Here is a 20007-nt window from a genome sequence, read left to right as displayed (position 1 = left end):
CTGGCAGCCACGTAACACGAGAAAATGTGAAAAGTGTTAATATGTAGTAAAAACCTTAGAAAATCTCCGTGTTTCGTCATTCACCATCGAATCGATATAACGCGAGATCGTCACATTGGTCGCCTTTCTCTCTGAAACGGTTACATTTATGGTCTGCCAGCCCTTGTCGCGTGCTGCGGTATGTGGGGACAATACAAGCAGCACAGTAGAACACAGGAGAAGCATCTAAGTTGATGCAATCGCCCAGTAAGAAGAGCTACATTTATAGTTTTAGTTATCGATTATTGAATTATTGGTCGGTTTGGTGCCTTGGACATGACCGAGGACCTTAAGATTTAGCATGAACCGAGGACTGGCAGCCACGTAACACGAGAAAATGTGAAAAGTGTTAATATGTAGTAAAAACCTTAGAAAATCTCCGTGTTTCGTCATTCACCATCGAATCGATATAACGCGAGATCGTCACATTGGTCGCATTTCTCTCTGAAACGGTTACATTTATGGTCTGCCAGCCCTTGTCGCGTGCTGCGGTATGTGGGGACAATACAAGCAGCACAGTAGAACACAGGAGAAGCATCTAAGTTGATGCAATCGCCCAGTAAGAAGAGCTACATTTATAGTTTTAGCTATCGATTATTGAATTATTGGTCGGTTTGGTGCCTTGGACATGACCGAGGACCTTAAGATTTTGCATGAACCGAGGACTGGCAGCCACGTAACACGAGAAAATGTGAAAAGTGTTAATATGTAGTAAAACCCTTAGAAAATCTCCGTGTTTCGTCATTCACCATCGAATCGATATAACGCGAGGTCGTCACATTGGTCGCATTTCTCTCAGAAACGGTTACATTTATGGTCTGCCAGCCCTTGTCGCGTGCTGCGGTATGTGGGGACAATACAAGGAGCACAGTAGAACACAGGAGAAGCATCTAAGTTGATGCAATCGCCCAGTAAGAAGAGCTACATTTATAGTTTTAGCTATCGATTATTGAATTATTGGTCGGTTTGGTGCCTTGGACATGACCGAGGACCTTAAGATTTAGCATGAACCGAGGACTGGAACCCACGTAACACGAGAAAATGAGAAAATTGTTAATATGTAGTAAAAACCTTAGAAAATCTCCGTGTTTCGTCATTCACCATCGAATCGATATAACGCGAGATCGTCACATTGGTCGCATTTCTCTCTGAACCGGTTACATTTATGGTCTGCCAGCCCTTGTCGCGTGCTGCGGTATGTGGGGACAATACAAGCAGCACAGTAGAACACAGGAGAAGCATCTAAGTTGATGCAATCGCCCAGTAAGAAGAGCTACAGTTATAGTTTTAGTTATCGATTATTGAATTATTGTTCGGTTTGGTGCCTTGGACATGACCGAGGACCTTAAGATTTTGCATGAACCGAGGACTGGCAGCCACGTAACACGAGAAAATGTGAAAAGTGTTAATATGTAGTAAAAACCTTAGAAAATCTCCGTGTTTCGTCATTCACCATCGAATCGATATAACGCGAGATCGTCACATTGGTCGCATTTCTCTCAGAAACGGTTACATTTATGGTCTGCCAGCCCTTGTCGCGTGCTGCGGTATGTGGGGACAATACAAGCAGCACAGTAGAACACAGGAGAAGCATCTAAGTTGATGCAATCGCCCAGTAAGAAGAGCTACATTTATAGTTTTAGCTATCGATTATTGAATTATTGGTCGGTTTGGTGCCTTGGACATGACCGAGGACCTTAAGATTTTGCATGAACCGAGGACTGGAACCCACGTAACACGAGAAAATGAGAAAATTGTTAATATGTAGTAAAAACCTTAGAAAATCTCCGTGTTTCGTCATTCAACATCGAATCGATATAACGCGAGATCGTCACATTGGTCGCATTTCTCTCTGAACCGGTTACATTTATGGTCTGCCAGCCCTTGTCGCGTGCTGCGGTATGTGGGGACAATACAAGCAGCACAGTAGAACACAGGAGAAGCATCTAAGTTGATGCAATCGCCCAGTAAGAAGAGCTACATTTATAGTTTTAGTTATCGATTATTGAATTATTGTTCGGTTTGGTGCCTTGGACATGACCGAGGACCTTAAGATTTTGCATGAACCGAGGACTGGCAGCCACGTAACACGAGAAAATGTGAAAAGTGTTAATATGTAGTAAAAACCTTAGAAAATCTCCGTGTTTCGTCATTCACCATCGAATCGATATAACGCGAGATCGTCACATTGGTCGCATTTCTCTCTGAAACGGTTACATTTATGGTCTGCCAGCCCTTGTCGCGTGCTGCGGTATGTGGGGACAATACAAGCAGCACAGTAGAACACAGGAGAAGCATCTAAGTTGATGCAATCGCCCAGTAAGAAGAGCTACATTTATAGTTTTAGTTATCGATTATTGAATTATTGGTCGGTTTGGTGCCTTGGACATGACCGAGGACCTTAAGATTTTGCATGAACCGAGGACTGGCAGCCACGTAACACGAGAAAATGTGAAAAGTGTTAATATGTAGTAAAAACCTTAGAAAATCTCCGTGTTTCGTCATTCACCATCGAATCGATATAATGCGAGATCGTCACATTGGTCGCATTTCTCTCTGAAACGGTTACATTTATGGTCTGCCAGCCCTTGTCGCGTGCTGAGGTATGTGGGGACAATACAAGCAGCACAGTAGAACACAGGAGAAGCATCTAAGTTGATGCAATGGCCCAGTAAGAAGAGCTACATTTATAGTTTTAGTTGTCGATTATTGAATTATTGGTCGGTTTGGTGCCTTGGACATGACCGAGGACCTTAAGATTTTGCATGAACCGAGGACTGGCAGCCACGTAACACGAGAAAATGTGAAAAGTGTTAATATGTAGTAAAAACCTTAGAAAATCTCCGTGTTTCGTCATTCACCATTGAATCGATATAACGCGAGATCGTCAAATTGGTCGCATTTCTCTCTGAAACGGTTACATTTATGGTCTGCCAGCCCTTGTCGCGTGCTGAGGTATGTGGGGACAATACAAGCAGCACAGTAGAACACAGGAGAAGCATCTAAGTTGATGCAATCGCCCAGTAAGAAGAGCTACATTTATAGTTTTAGTTATCGATTATTGAATTATTGGTCGGTTTGGTGCCTTGGACATGACCGAGGACCTTAAGATTTTGCATGAACCGAGGACTGGCAGCCACGTAACACGAGAAAATGTGAAAAGTGTTAATATGTAGTAAAAACCTTAGAAAATCTCCGTGTTTCGTCATTCACCATCGAATCGATATAACGCGAGATCGTCACATTGGTCGCATTTCTCTCAGAAACGGTTACATTTATGGTCTGCCAGCCCTTGTCGCGTGCTGCGGTATGTGGGGACAATACAAGCAGCACAGTAGAACACAGGAGAAGCATCTAAGTTGATGCAATCGCCCAGTAAGAAGAGCTACATTTATAGTTTTAGTTATCGATTATTGAATTATTGATCGGTTTGGTGCCTTGGACATGACCGAGGACCTTAAGATTTTGCATGAACCGAGGACTGGCAGCCACGTAACACGAGAAAATGTGAAAAGTGTTAATATGTAGTAAAACCCTTAGAAAATCTCCGTGTTTCGTCATTCACCATCGAATCGATATAACGCGAGATCGTCACATTGGTCGCATTTCTCTCTGAAACGGTTACATTTATGGTCTGCCAGCCCTTGTCGCGTGCTGCGGTATGTGGGGACAATACAAGCAGCACAGTAGCACACAGGAGAAGCATCTAAGTTGATGCAATCGCCCAGTAAGAAGAGCTACATTTATAGTTTTAGTTATCGATTATTGAATTATTGTTCGGTTAGGTGCCTTGGACATGACCGAGGACCTTAAGATTTTGCATGAACCGAGGACTGGCAGCCACGTAACACGAGAAAATGTGAAAAGTGTTAATATGTAGTAAAACCCTTAGAAAATCTCCGTGTTTCGTCATTCACCATCGAATCGATATAACGCGAGATCGTCACATTGGTCGCATTTCTCTCTGAAACGGTTACATTTATGGTCTGCCAGCCCTTGTCGCGTGCTGCGGTATGTGGGGACAATACAAGCAGCACAGTAGCACACAGGAGAAGCATCTAAGTTGATGCAATCGCCCAGTAAGAAGAGCTACATTTATAGTTTTAGTTATCGATTATTGAATTATTGTTCGGTTAGGTGCCTTGGACATGACCGAGGACCTTAAGATTTTGCATGAACCGAGGACTGGTACCCACGTAACACGATAAAATGAGAAAAGTGTTAATATGTAGTAAAAATCTTAGAAAATCTCCGTGTTTCGTCATTCACCATCGAATCGATATAACGCGAGATCGTCACATTGGTCGCATTTCTCTCTGAAACGGTTACATTTATGGTCTGCCAGCCCTTGTCGCGTGCTGCGGTATGTGGGGACAATACAAGCAGCACAGTAGAACACAGGAGAAGCATCTAAGTTGATGCAATCGCCCAGTAAGAAGAGCTACATTTATAGTTTTAGTTATCGATTATTGAATTATTGGTCGGTTTGGTGCCTTGGACATGACCGAGGACCTTAAGATTTTGCATGAACCGAGGACTGGCAGCCACGTAACACGAGAAAATGTGAAAAGTGTTAATATGTAGTAAAAACCTTAGAAAATCTCCGTGTTTCGTCATTCACCATCGAATCGATATAACGCGAGATCGTCAAATTGGTCGCATTTCTCTCTGAAACGGTTACATTTATGGTCTGCCAGCCCTTGTCGCGTGCTGCGGTATGTGGGGACAATACAAGCAGCACAGTAGAACACAGGAGAAGCATCTAAGTTGATGCAATCGCCCAGTAAGAAGAGCTACATTTATAGTTTTAGTTATCGATTATTGAATTATTGGTCGGTTTGGTGCCTTGGACATGACCGAGGACCTTAAGATTTTGCATGAACCGAGGACTGGCAGCCACGTAACACGAGAAAATGTGAAAAGTGTTAATATGTAGTAAAAGCCTTAGAAAATCTCCGTGTTTCGTCATTCACCATCGAATCGATATAACGCGAGATCGTCACATTGGTCGCATTTCTCTCTGAAACGGTTACATTTATGGTCTGCCAGCCCTTGTCGCGTGCTGCGGTATGTGGGGACAATACAAGCAGCACAGTAGAACACAGGAGAAGCATCTAAGTTGATGCAATCGCCCAGTAAGAAGAGCTACATTTATAGTTTTAGTTATCGATTATTGAATTATTGGTCGGTTTGGTGCCTTGGACATGACCGAGGACCTTAAGATTTTGCATGAACCGAGGACTGGCAGCCACGTAACACGACAAAATGTGAAAAGTGTTAATATGTAGTAAAAACCTTAGAAAATCTCCGTGTTTCGTCATTCACCATCGAATCGATATAACGCGAGATCGTCACATTGGTCGCATTTCTCTCAGAAACGGTTACATTTATGGTCTGCCAGCCCTTGTCGCGTGCTGCGGTATGTGGGGACAATACAAGCAGCACAGTAGAACACAGGAGAAGCATCTAAGTTGATGCAATCGCCCAGTAAGAAGAGCTACATTTATAGTTTTAGCTATCGATTATTGAATTATTGGTCGGTTTGGTGCCTTGGACATGACCGAGGACCTTAAGATTTAGCATGAACCGAGGACTGGAACCCACGTAACACGAGAAAATGAGAAAATTGTTAATATGTAGTAAAAACCTTAGAAAATCTCCGTGTTTCGTCATTCACCATCGAATCGATATAACGCGAGATCGTCACATTGGTCGCATTTCTCTCTGAACCGGTTACATTTATGGTCTGCCAGCCCTTGTCGCGTGCTGCGGTATGTGGGGACAATACAAGCAGCACAGTAGAACACAGGAGAAGCATCTAAGTTGATGCAATCGCCCAGTAAGAAGAGCTACATTTATAGTTTTAGTTATCGATTATTGAAATATTGGTCGGTTTGGTGCCTTGGACATGACCGAGGACCTTAAGATTTTGCATGAACCGAGGACTGGCAGCCACGTAACACGAGAAAATGTGAAAAGTGTTAATATGTAGTAAAAACCTTAGAAAATCTCCGTGTTTCGTCATTCACCATCGAATCGATATAACGCGAGATCGTCACATTGGTCGCATTTCTCTCTGAAACGGTTACATTTATGGTCTGCCAGCCCTTGTCGCGTGCTGCGGTATGTGGGGACAATACAAGCAGCACAGTAGAACACAGGAGAAGCATCTAAGTTGATGCAATCGCCCAGTAAGAAGAGCTACATTTATAGTTTTAGTTATCGATTATTGAATTATTGGTCGGTTTGGTGCCTTGGACATGACCGAGGACCTTAAGATTTTGCATGAACCGAGGACTGGCAGCCACGTAACACGAGAAAATGTGAAAAGTGTTAATATGTAGTAAAAACCTTAGAAAATCTCCGTGTTTCGTCATTCACCATCGAATCGATATAATGCGAGATCGTCAAATTGGTCGCATTTCTCTCTGAAACGGTTACATTTATGGTCTGCCAGCCCTTGTCGCGTGCTGAGGTATGTGGGGACAATACAAGCAGCACAGTAGAACACAGGAGAAGCATCTAAGTTGATGCAATGGCCCAGTAAGAAGAGCTACATTTATAGTTTTAGTTGTCGATTATTGAATTATTGGTCGGTTTGGTGCCTTGGACATGACCGAGGACCTTAAGATTTTGCATGAACCGAGGACTGGCAGCCACGTAACACGAGAAAATGTGAAAAGTGTTAATATGTAGTAAAAACCTTAGAAAATCTCCGTGTTTCGTCATTCACCATTGAATCGATATAACGCGAGATCGTCAAATTGGTCGCATTTCTCTGAAACGGTTACATTTATGGTCTGCCAGCCCTTGTCGCGTGCTGAGGTATGTGGGGACAATACAAGCAGCACAGTAGAACACAGGAGAAGCATCTAAGTTGATGCAATCGCCCAGTAAGAAGAGCTACATTTATAGTTTTAGTTATCGATTATTGAATTATTGGTCGGTTTGGTGCCTTGGACATGACCGAGGACCTTAAGATTTTGCATGAACCGAGGACTGGCAGCCACGTAACACGAGAAAATGTGAAAAGTGTTAATATGTAGTAAAAACCTTAGAAAATCTCCGTGTTTCGTCATTCACCATCGAATCGATATAACGCGAGATCGTCACATTGGTCGCATTTCTCTCAGAAACGGTTACATTTATGGTCTGCCAGCCCTTGTCGCGTGCTGCGGTATGTGGGGACAATACAAGCAGCACAGTAGAACACAGGAGAAGCATCTAAGTTGATGCAATCGCCCAGTAAGAAGAGCTACATTTATAGTTTTAGTTATCGATTATTGAATTATTGGTCGGTTTGGTGCCTTGGACATGACCGAGGACCTTAAGATTTTGCATGAACCGAGGACTGGCAGCCACGTAACACGAGAAAATGTGAAAAGTGTTAATATGTAGTAAAACCCTTAGAAAATCTCCGTGTTTCGTCATTCACCATCGAATCGATATAACGCGAGATCGTCACATTGGTCGCATTTCTCTCTGAAACGGTTACATTTATGGTCTGCCAGCCCTTGTCGCGTGCTGCGGTATGTGGGGACAATACAAGCAGCACAGTAGCACACAGGAGAAGCATCTAAGTTGATGCAATCGCCCAGTAAGAAGAGCTACATTTATAGTTTTAGTTATCGATTATTGAATTATTATTCGGTTAGGTGCCTTGGACATGACCGAGGACCTTAAGATTTTGCATGAACCGAGGACTGGCAGCCACGTAACACGAGAAAATGTGAAAAGTGTTAATATGTAGTAAAACCCTTAGAAAATCTCCGTGTTTCGTCATTCACCATCGAATCGATATAACGCGAGATCGTCACATTGGTCGCATTTCTCTCTGAAACGGTTACATTTATGGTCTGCCAGCCCTTGTCGCGTGCTGCGGTATGTGGGGACAATACAAGCAGCACAGTAGCACACAGGAGAAGCATCTAAGTTGATGCAATCGCCCAGTAAGAAGAGCTACATTTATAGTTTTAGTTATCGATTATTGAATTATTGTTCGGTTAGGTGCCTTGGACATGACCGAGGACCTTAAGATTTTGCATGAACCGAGGACTGGTACCCACGTAACACGATAAAATGAGAAAAGTGTTAATATGTAGTAAAAATCTTAGAAAATCTCCGTGTTTCGTCATTCACCATCGAATCGATATAACGCGAGATCGTCACATTGGTCGCATTTCTCTCTGAAACGGTTACATTTATGGTCTGCCAGCCCTTGTCGCGTGCTGCGGTATGTGGGGACAATACAAGCAGCACAGTAGAACACAGGAGAAGCATCTAAGTTGATGCAATCGCCCAGTAAGAAGAGCTACATTTATAGTTTTAGTTATCGATTATTGAATTATTGGTCGGTTTGGTGCCTTGGACATGACCGAGGACCTTAAGATTTTGCATGAACCGAGGACTGGCAGCCACGTAACACGAGAAAATGTGAAAAGTGTTAATATGTAGTAAAAACCTTAGAAAATCTCCGTGTTTCGTCATTCACCATCGAATCGATATAACGCGAGATCGTCAAATTGGTCGCATTTCTCTCTGAAACGGTTACATTTATGGTCTGCCAGCCCTTGTCGCGTGCTGCGGTATGTGGGGACAATACAAGCAGCACAGTAGAACACAGGAGAAGCATCTAAGTTGATGCAATCGCCCAGTAAGAAGAGCTACATTTATAGTTTTAGTTATCGATTATTGAATTATTGGTCGGTTTGGTGCCTTGGACATGACCGAGGACCTTAAGATTTTGCATGAACCGAGGACTGGCAGCCACGTAACACGAGAAAATGTGAAAAGTGTTAATATGTAGTAAAAACCTTAGAAAATCTCCGTGTTTCGTCATTCACCATCGAATCGATATAATGCGAGATCGTCAAATTGGTCGCATTTCTCTCTCAAACGGTTACATTTATGGTCTGCCAGCCCTTGTCGCGTGCTGTGGTATGTGGGGACAATACAAGCAGAACAGTAGAACACAGGAGAAGCATCTAAGTTGATGCAATCGCCCAGTAAGAAGAGCTACATTTATAGTTTTAGTTATCGATTATTGAATTATTGGTCGGTTTGGTGCCTTGGACATGACCGAGGACCTTAAGATTTTGCATGAACCGAGGACTGGCAGCCACGTAACACGAGAAAATGTGAAAAGTGTTAATATGTAGTAAAAACCTTAGAAAATCTCCGTGTTTCGTCATTCACCATCGAATCGATATAACGCGAGATCGTCACATTGGTCGCATTTCTCTCTGAAACGGTTACATTTATGGTCTGCCAGCCCTAGTCGCGTGCTGCGGTATGTGGGGACAATACAAGCAGCACAGTAGAACACAGGAGAAGCATCTAAGTTGATGCAATCGCCCAGTAAGAAGAGCTACATTTATAGTTTTAGTTATCGATTATTGAATTATTGGTCGGTTTGGTGCCTTGGACATGACCGAAGACCTTAAGATTTTGCATGAACCGAGGACTGGCAGCCACGTAACACGAGAAAATGTGAAAAGTGTTAATATGTAGTAAAAACCTTAGAAAATCTCCGTGTTTCGTCATTCACCATCGAATCGATATAACGCGAGATCGTCACATTGGTCGCATTTCTCTCTGAAACGGTTACATTTATGGTCTGCCAGCCCTTGTCGCGTGCTGCGGTATGTGGGGTCAATACAAGCAGCACAGTAGAACACAGGAGAAGCATCTAAGTTGATGCAATCGCCCAGTAAGAAGAGCTACATTTATAGTTTTAGTTATCGATTATTGAATTATTGGTCGGTTTGGTGCCTTGGACATGACCGAGGACCTTAAGATTTTGCATGAACCGAGGACTGGCAGCCACGTAACACGAGAAAATGTGAAAAGTGTTAATATGTAGTAAAAACCTTAGATAATCTCCGTGTTTCGTCATTCACCATCGAATCGATATAACGCGAGATCGTCACATTGGTCGCATTTCTCTCTGAAACGGTTACATTTATGGTCTGCCAGCCCTAGTCGCGTGCTGCGGTATGTGGGGACAATACAAGCAGCACAGTAGAACACAGGAGAAGCATCTAAGTTGATGCAATCGCCCAGTAAGAAAAGCTACATTTATAGTTTTAGTTATCGATTATTGAATTATTGGTCGGTTTGGTGCCTTGGACATGACCGAAGACCTTAAGATTTTGCATGAACAGAGGACTGGCAGCCACGTAACACGAGAAAATGTGAAAAGTGTTAATATGTAGTAAAAACCTTAGAAAATCTCCGTGTTTCGTCATTCACCATCGAATCGATATAACGCGAGATCGTCACATTGGTCGCATTTCTCTCTGAAACGGTTACATTTATGGTCTGCCAGCCCTTGTCGCGTGCTGCGGTATGTGGGGTCAATACAAGCAGCACAGTAGAACACAGGAGAAGCATCTAAGTTGATGCAATCGCCCAGTAAGAAGAGCTACATTTATAGTTTTAGTTATCGATTATTCAATTATTGGTCGGTTTGGTGCCTTGGACATGACCGAGGACCTTAAGATTTTGCATGAACCGAGGACTGGCAGCCACGTAACACGAGAAAATGTGAAAAGTGTTAATATGTAGAAAAACCTTAGAAAATCTCCGTGTTTCGTCATTCACCATCGAATCGATATAACGCGGGATCGTCACATTGGTCGCATTTCTCTCTGAAACGGTTACATTTATGGTCTGCCAGCCCTTGTCGCGTGCTGGGTTATGTGGGGACAATACAAGCAGCACAGTAGAACACAGGAGAAGCATCTAAGTTGATGCAATCGCCCAGTAAGAAGAGCTACATTTATAGTTTTAGTTATCGATTATTGAATTATTGTTCGGTTTGGTGCCTTGGACATGACCGAGGACCTTAAGATTTTGCATGAACCGATGACTGGTACCCACGTAACACGATAAAATGAGAAAAGTGTTAATATGTAGTAAAAACCTTAGAAAATCTCCGTGTTTCGTCATTCACCATCGAATCGATATAACGCGAGATCGTCACATTGGTCGCATTTCTCTCTGAAACGGTTACATTTATGGTCTGCCAGCCCTTGTCGCGTGCTGCGGTATGTGGGGACAATACAAGCAGCACAGTAGAACACAGGAGAAGCATCTAAGTTGATGCAATCGCCCAGTAAGAAGAGCTACATTTATAGTTTTAGCTACCGATTATTGAATTATTGGTCGGTTTGGTGCCTTGGACATGACCGAGGACCTTAAGATTTAGCCTGAACCGAGGACTGGAACCCACGTAACACGAGAAAATGAGAAAATTGTTAATATGTAGTAAAAACCTTAGAAAATCTCCGTGTTTCGTCATTCACCATCGAATCGATATAACGCGAGATCGTCAAATTGGTCGCATTTCTCTCTGAAACGGTTACATTTATGGTCTGCCAGCCCTTGTCGCGTGCTGAGGTATGTGGGGACAATACAAGCAGCACAGTAGAACACAGGAGAAGCATCTAAGTTGATGCAATCGCCCAGTAAGAAGAGCTACATTTATAGTTTTAGTTATCGATTATTGAATTATTGGTCGGTTTGGTGCCTTGGACATGACCGAGGACCTTAAGATTTTGCATGAACCGAGGACTGGCAGCCACGTAACACGAGAAAATGTGAAAAGTGTTAATATGTAGTAAAAACCTTAGAAAATCTCCGTGTTTCGTCATTCACCATCGAATCGATATAACGTGAGATCGTCAAATTGGTCGCATTTCTCTCTGAAACGGTTACATTTATGGTCTGCCAGCCCTTGTCGCGTGCTGAGGTATGTGGGGACAATACAAGCAGCACAGTAGAACACAGGAGAAGCATCTAAGTTGATGCAATCGCCCAGTAAGAAGAGCTACATTTATAGTTTTAGTTATCGATTATTGAATTATTGGTCGGTTTGGTGCCTTGGACATGACCGAGGACCTTAAGATTTTGCATGAACCGAGGACTGGCAGCCACGTAACACGAGAAAATGTGAAAAGTGTTAATATCTAGTAAAAACCTTAGAAAATCTCCGTGTTTCGTCATTCACCATCGAATCGATATAACGCGAGATCGTCACATTGGTCGCATTTCTCTCTGAAACGGTTACATTTATGGTCTGCCAGCCCTTGTCGCGTGCTGCGGTATGTGGGGACAATACAAGCAGCACAGTAGAACACAGGAGAAGCATCTAAGTTGATGCAATCGCCCAGTAAGAAGAGCTACATTTATAGTTTTAGCTATCGATTATTGAATTATTGGTCGGTTTGGTGCCTTGGACATGACCGAGGACCTTAAGATTTTGCATGAACCGAGGACTGGCAGCCACGTAACACGAGAAAATGTGAAAAGTGTTAATATGTAGTAAAACCCTTAGAAAATCTCCGTGTTTCGTCATTCACCATCGAATCGATATAACGCGAGATCGTCACATTGGTCGCATTTCTCTCAGAAACGGTTACATTTATGGTCTGCCAGCCCTTGTCGCGTGCTGCGGTATGTGGGGACAATACAAGCAGCACAGTAGAACACAGGAGAAGCATCTAAGTTGATGCAATCGCCCAGTAAGAAGAGCTACATTTATAGTTTTAGCTATCGATTATTGAATTATTGGTCGGTTTGGTGCCTTGGACATGACCGAGGACCTTAAGATTTAGCATGAACCGAGGACTGGAACCCACGTAACACGAGAAAATGAGAAAATTGTTAATATGTAGTAAAAACCTTAGAAAATCTCCGTGTTTCGTCATTCACCATCGAATCGATATAACGCGAGATCGTCACATTGGTCGCATTTCTCTCTGAACCGGTTACATTTATGGTCTGCCAGCCCTTGTCGCGTGCTGCGGTATGTGGGGACAATACAAGCAGCACAGTAGAACACAGGAGAAGCAGCTAAGTTGATGCAATCGCCCAGTAAGAAGAGCTACATTTATAGTTTTAGTTATCGATTATTGAATTATTGGTCGGTTTGGTGTCTTGGACATGACCGAGGACCTTAAGATTTTGCATGAACCGAGGACTGGCAGCCACGTAACACGAGAAAATGTGAAAAGTGTTAATATGTAGTAAAAACCTTAGAAAATCTCCGTGTTTCGTCATTCACCATCGAATCGATATAACGCGAGATCGTCACATTGGTCGCATTTCTCTCTGAAACGGTTACATTTATGGTCTGCCAGCCCTTGTCGCGTGCTGCGGTATGTGGGGACAATACAAGCAGCACAGTAGAACACAGGAGAAGCATCTAAGTTGATGCAATCGCCCAGTAAGAAGAGCTACATTTATAGTTTTAGCTATCGATTATTGAATTATTGGTCGGTTTGGTGCCTTGGACATGACCGAGGACCTTAAGATTTAGCATGAACCGAGGACTGGAACCCACGTAACACGAGAAAATGAGAAAATTGTTAATATGTAGTAAAAACCTTAGAAAATCTCCGTGTTTCGTCATTCACCATCGAATCGATATAACGCGAGATCGTCACATTGGTCGCATTTCTCTCTGAAACGGTTACATTTATGGTCTGCCAGCCCTTGTCGCGTGCTGCGGTATGTGGGGACAATACAAGCAGCACAGTAGAACACAGGAGAAGCATCTAAGTTGATGCAATCGCCCAGTAAGAAGAGCTACATTTATAGTTTTAGTTATCGATTATTGAATTATTGGTCGGTTTGGTGCCTTGGACATGACCGACGACCTTAAGATTTTGCATGAACCGAGGACTGGCAGCCACGTAACACGAGAAAATGTGAAAAGTGTTAATATGTAGTAAAAACCTTAGAAAATCTCCGTGTTTCCTCATTCACCATCGAATCGATATAACGCGAGATCGTCACATTGGTCGCATTTCTCTCTCAAACGGTTACATTTATGGTCTGCCAGCCCTAGTCGCGTGCTGCGGTATGTGGGGACAATACAAGCAGCACAGTAGAACACAGGACAAGCATCTAAGTTGATGCAATCGCCCAGTAAGAAGAGCTACATTTATAGTTTTAGTTATCGATTATTGAATTATTGGTCGGTTTGGTGTCTTGGACATGACCGAGGACCTTAAGATTTTGCATGAACCGAGGACTGGCAGCCACGTAACACGAGAAAATGTGAAAAGTGTTAATATGTAGTAAAAACCTTAGAAAATCTACGTGTTTCGTCATTCACCATCGAATCGATATAACGCGAGATCGTCACATTGGTCGCATTTCTCTCTGAAACGGTTACATTTATGGTCTGCCAGCCCTTGTCGCGTGCTGCGGTATGTGGGGTCAATACAAGCAGCACAGTAGAACACAGGAGAAGCATCTAAGTTGATGCAATCGCCCAGTAAGAAGAGCTACATTTATAGTTTTAGTTATCGATTATTGAATTATTGGTCGGTTTGGTGCCTTGGACATGACCGAGGACCTTAAGATTTTGCATGAACCGAGGACTGGCAGCCACGTAACACGAGAAAATGTGAAAAGTGTTAATATGTAGTAAAAACCTTAGAAAATCTCCGTGTTTCGTCATTCACCATCGAATCGATATAACGCGAGATCGTCACATTGGTCGCATTTCTCTCTGAAACGGTTACATTTATGGTCTGCCAGCCCTAGTCGCGTGCTGCGGTATGTGGGGACAATACAAGCAGCACAGTAGAACACAGGAGAAGCATCTAAGTTGATGCAATCGCCCAGTAAGAAAAGCTACATTTATAGTTTTAGTTATCGATTATTGAATTATTGGTCGGTTTGGTGCCTTCGACATGACCGAAGACCTTAAGATTTTGCATGAACCGAGGACTGGCAGCCACGTAACACGAGAAAATGTGAAAAGTGTTAATATGTAGTAAAAACCTTATAAAATCTCCGTGTTTCGTCATTCACCATCGAATCGATATAACGCGAGATCGTCACATTGGTCGCATTTCTCTCTGAAACGGTTACATTTATGGTCTGCCAGCCCTTGTCGCGTGCTGCGGTATGTGGGGTCAATACAAGCAGCACAGTAGAACACAGGAGAAGCATCTAAGTTGATGCAATCGCCCAGTAAGAAGAGCTACATTTATAGTTTTAGTTATCGATTATTGAATTATTGGTCGGTTTGGTGCCTTGGACATGACCGAGGACCTTAAGATTTTGCATGAACCGAGGACTGGCAGCCACGTAACACGAGAAAATGTGAAAAGTGTTAATATGTAGAAAAACCTTAGAAAATCTCCGTGTTTCGTCATTCACCATCGAATCGATATAACGCGGGATCGTCACATTGGTCGCATTTCTCTCTGAAACGGTTACATTTATGGTCTGCCAGCCCTTGTCGCGTGCTGCGGTATGTGGGGACAATACAAGCAGCACAGTAGAACACAGGAGAAGCATCTAAGTTGATGCAATCGCCCAGTAAGAAGAGCTACATTTATAGTTTTAGTTATCGATTATTGAATTATTGTTGGTTTGGTGCCTTGGACATGACCGAGGACCTTAAGATTTTGCATGAACCGATGACTGGTACCCACGTAACACGATAAAATGAGAAAAGTGTTAATATGTAGTAAAAACCTTAGAAAATCTCCGTGTTTCGTCATTCACCATCGAATCGATATAACGCGAGATCGTCACATTGGTCGCATTTCTCTCTGAAACGGTTACATTTATGGTCTGCCAGCCCTTGTCGCGTGCTGCGGTATGTGGGGACAATACAAGCAGCACAGTAGAACACAGGAGAAGCATCTAAGTTGATGCAATCGCCCAGTAAGAAGAGCTACATTTATAGTTTTAGCTACCGATTATTGAATTATTGGTCGGTTTGGTGCCTTGGACATGACCGAGGACCTTAAGATTTAGCCTGAACCGAGGACTGGAACCCACGTAACACGAGAAAATGAGAAAATTGTTAATATGTAGTAAAAACCTTAGAAAATCTCCGTGTTTCGTCATTCACCATCGAATCGATATAACGCGAGATCGTCAAATTGGTCGCATTTCTCTCTGAAACGGTTACATTTATGGTCTGCCAGCCCTTGTCGCGTGCTGAGGTATGTGGGGACAATACAAGCAGCACAGTAGAACACAGGAGAAGCATCTAAGTTGATGCAATCGCCCAGTAAGAAGAGCTACATTTATAGTTTTAGTTATCGATTATTGAATTATTGGTCGGTTTGGTGCCTTGGACATGACCGAGGACCTTAAGATTTTGCATGAACCGAGGACTGGCAGCCACGTAACACGAGAAAATATGAAAAGTGTTAATATGTAGTAAAAACCTTAGAAAATCGCCGTGTTTCGTCATTCACCATCGAATCGATATAACGCGAGATCGTCACATTGGTCGCATTTCTCTCTGAAACGGTTACATTTATGGTCTGCCAGCCCTTGTCGCGTGCTGCGGTATGTGGGGACAGTACAAGCAGCACAGTAGAACACAGGAGAAGCATCTAAGTTGATGCAATCGCCCAGTAAGAAGAGCTACATTTATAGTTTTAGCTACCGATTATTGAATTATTGGTCGGTTTGGTGCCTTGGACATGACCGAGGACCTTAAGATTTAGCCTGAACCGAGGACTGGAACCCACGTAACACGAGAAAATGAGAAAATTGTTAATATGTAGTAAAAACCTTAGAAAATCTCCGTGTTTCGTCATTCACCATCGAATCGATATAACGCGAGATCGTCACATTGGTCGCATTTCTCTCTGAAACGGTTACATTTATGGTCTGCCAGCCCTTGTCGCGTGCTGGGTTATGTGGGGACAATACAAACAGCACAGTAGAACACAGGAGAAGCATCTAAGTTGATGCAATCGCTCAGTAAGAAGAGCTACATTTATAGTTTTAGTTATCGATTATTGATTTATTGTTCGGTTTGGTGCCTTGGACATGACCGAGGACCTCAAGATTTTGCATGAACCGAGGACTGGTACCCACGTAACACGAGAAAATGTGAAAAGTGTTAATATGTAGTAAAAACCTTAGAAAATCTCCGTGTTTCGTCATTCACCATCGAATCGATATAACGTGAGATCGTCAAATTGGTCGCATTTCTCTCTGAAACGGTTACATTTATGGTCTGCCAGCCCTTGTCGCGTGTTGCGGCATGTGGGGACAATACAAGCAGCACAGTAGAAAACAGGAGAAGCATCTAAGTTGATGCAATCGCCCAGTAAGAAGAGCTACATTTATAGTTTTAGTTATCGATTATTGAATTATTGGTCGGTTTGGTGCCTTGGACATGACCGAGGACCTTAAGATTTAGCATGAACCGAGGACTGGAACCCACGTAACACGAGAAAATGAGGAAATTGTTAATATGTAGTAAAAACCTAAGAAAATCTCCGTGTTTCGTGATTCACCATCGAATCGATATAACGCGAGATCGTCACATTGGTCGCATTTCTCTCTGAAACGGTTACATTTATGGTCTGCCAGCCCTTGTCGCGTGCTGCGGTATGTGGGGTCAATACAAGCAGCACAGTAGAACACAGGAGAAGCATCTAAGTTGATGCAATCGCCCAGTAAGAAGAGCTACATTTATAGTTTTAGTTATCGATTATTGAATTATTGTTCGGTTTGGTGCCTTGGACATGACCGAGGACCTTAAGATTTTGCATGAACCGAGGACTGGTACCCACGTAACACGATAAAATGAGAAAAGTGTTAATATGTAGTAAAAACCTTAGAAAATCTCCGTGTTTCGTCATTCACCATCGAATCGATATAACGCGAGATCGTCACATTGGTCGCATTTCTCTCTGAAACGGTTACATTTATGGTCTGCCAGCCCTTGTCGCGTGCTGGGTTATGTGGGGACAATACAAGCAGCACAGTAGAACACAGGAGAAACATCTAAGTTGATGCAATCGCCCAGTAATAAGAGCTACATTTATTGTTTTAGTTATCGATTATTGAATTATTGGTCGGTTTGGTGCCTTGGACATGACTGAGGACCTTAAGATTTTGCATGAACCGAGGACTGGCAGCCACGTAACACGAGAAAATGTGAAAAGTGTTAATATGTAGTAAAAAACTTAGAAAATCTCCGTGTTTCGTCATTCACCATCGAATCGATATAACGCGAGATCGTCACATTGGTCGCATTTCTCTCTGAAACGGTTACATTTATGGTCTGCCAGCCCTTGTCGCGTGCTGGGTTATGTGGGGACAATACAAACAGCACAGTAGAACACAGGAGAAGCATCTAAGTTGATGCAATCGCCCAGTAAGAAGAGCTACATTTATAGTTTTAGTTATCGATTATTGATTTATTGTTCGGTTTGGTGCCTTGGACATGACCGAGGACCTCAAGATTTTGCATGAACCGAGGACTGGTACCCACGTAACACGAGAAAATGTGAAAAGTGTTAATATGTAGTAAAAACCTTAGAAAATCTCCGTGTTTCGTCATTCACCATCGAATCGATATAACGCGAGATCGTCACATTGGTCGCATTTCTCTCTGAAACGGTTACATTTATGGTCTGCCAGCCCTTGTCGCGTGCTGCGGTATGTGGGGACAATATAAGCAGCACAGTAGAACACAGGTGAAGCATCTAAGTTGACGCAATCGCCCAGTAAGAAGAGCTACATTTATAGTTTTAGTTATCGATTATTGAATTATTGGTCGGTTTGGTGCCTTGGACATGACCGAGCACCTTAAGATTTTGCATGAACCGAGGACTGGTACCCACGTAACACGAGAAAATGTAAAAAGTGTTAATATGTAGTAAAAACCTTAGAAAATCTCCGTGTTTCGTCATTCACCATCGAATCGATATAACGCGAGATCGTCACATTGGTCGCATTTCTCTCTGAAACGGCCACATTTATGGTCTGCCAGCCCTTGTCGCGTGCTGCGGTATGTGGGGACAATACAAGCAGCACAGTAGAACACAGGAGAAGCATCTAAGTTGATGCAATCGCCCAGTAAGAAGAGCTACATTTATAGTTTTAGTTATCGATTATTGAATTATTGGTCGGTTTGGTGCCTTGGACATGACCGTGGACCTTAAGATTTTGCATGAACCGAGGACTGGCAGCCACGTAACACGAGAAAATGTGAAAAGTGTTAATATCTAGTAAAAACCTTAGAAAATCTCCGTGTTTCGTCATTCACCATCGAATCGATATAACGCGAGATCGTCACATTGGTCGCATTTCTCTCTGAAACGGTTACATTTATGGTCTGCCAGCCCTTGTCGCGTGCTGCGGTATGTGGGGACAATACAAGCAGCACAGTAGAACACAGGAGAAGCATCTAAGTTGATGCAATCGCCCAGTAAGAAGAGCTACATTTATAGTTTTAGTTATCGATTATTGAATTATTGGTCGGTTTGGTGCCTTGGACATGACCGAGGACCTTAAGATTTTGCATGAACCGAGGACTGGCAGCCACGTAACACGAGAAAATATGAAAAGTGTTAATATGTAGTAAAAACCTTAGAAAATCGCCGTGTTTCGTCATTCACCATCGAATCGATATAACGCGAGATCGTCACATTGGTCGCATTTCTCTCTGAAACGGTTACATTTATGGTCTGCCAGCCCTTGTCGCGTGCTGCGGTATGTGGGGACAGTACAAGCAGCACAGTAGAACACAGGAGAAGCATCTAAGTTGATGCAATCGCCCAGTAAGAAGAGCTACATTTATAGTTTTAGCTACCGATTATTGAATTATTGGTCGGTTTGGTGCCTTGGACATGACCGAGGACCTTAAGATTTAGCCTGAACCGAGGACTGGAACCCACGTAACACGAGAAAATGAGAAAATTGTTAATATGTAGTAAAAACCTTAGAAAATCTCCGTGTTTCGTCATTCACCATCGAATCGATATAACGCGAGATCGTCACATTGGTCGCATTTCTCTCTGAAACGGTTACATTTATGGTCTGCCAGCCCTTGTCGCGTGCTGCGGTATGTGGAGACAATACAAGCAGCACAGTAGAACACAGGAGAAGCATCTAAGTTGATGCAATCGCCCAGTAAGAAGAGCTACATTTATAGTTTTAGTTATCGATTATTGAATTATTGGTCGG

Source organism: Schistocerca nitens, chromosome 11 (genome assembly GCF_023898315.1).
Source record: "Schistocerca nitens isolate TAMUIC-IGC-003100 chromosome 11, iqSchNite1.1, whole genome shotgun sequence".
Classification (NCBI taxonomy): Eukaryota; Metazoa; Arthropoda; class Insecta; order Orthoptera; family Acrididae; genus Schistocerca; species Schistocerca nitens.
Note: the sequence above shows the minus strand (reverse complement) of the source record.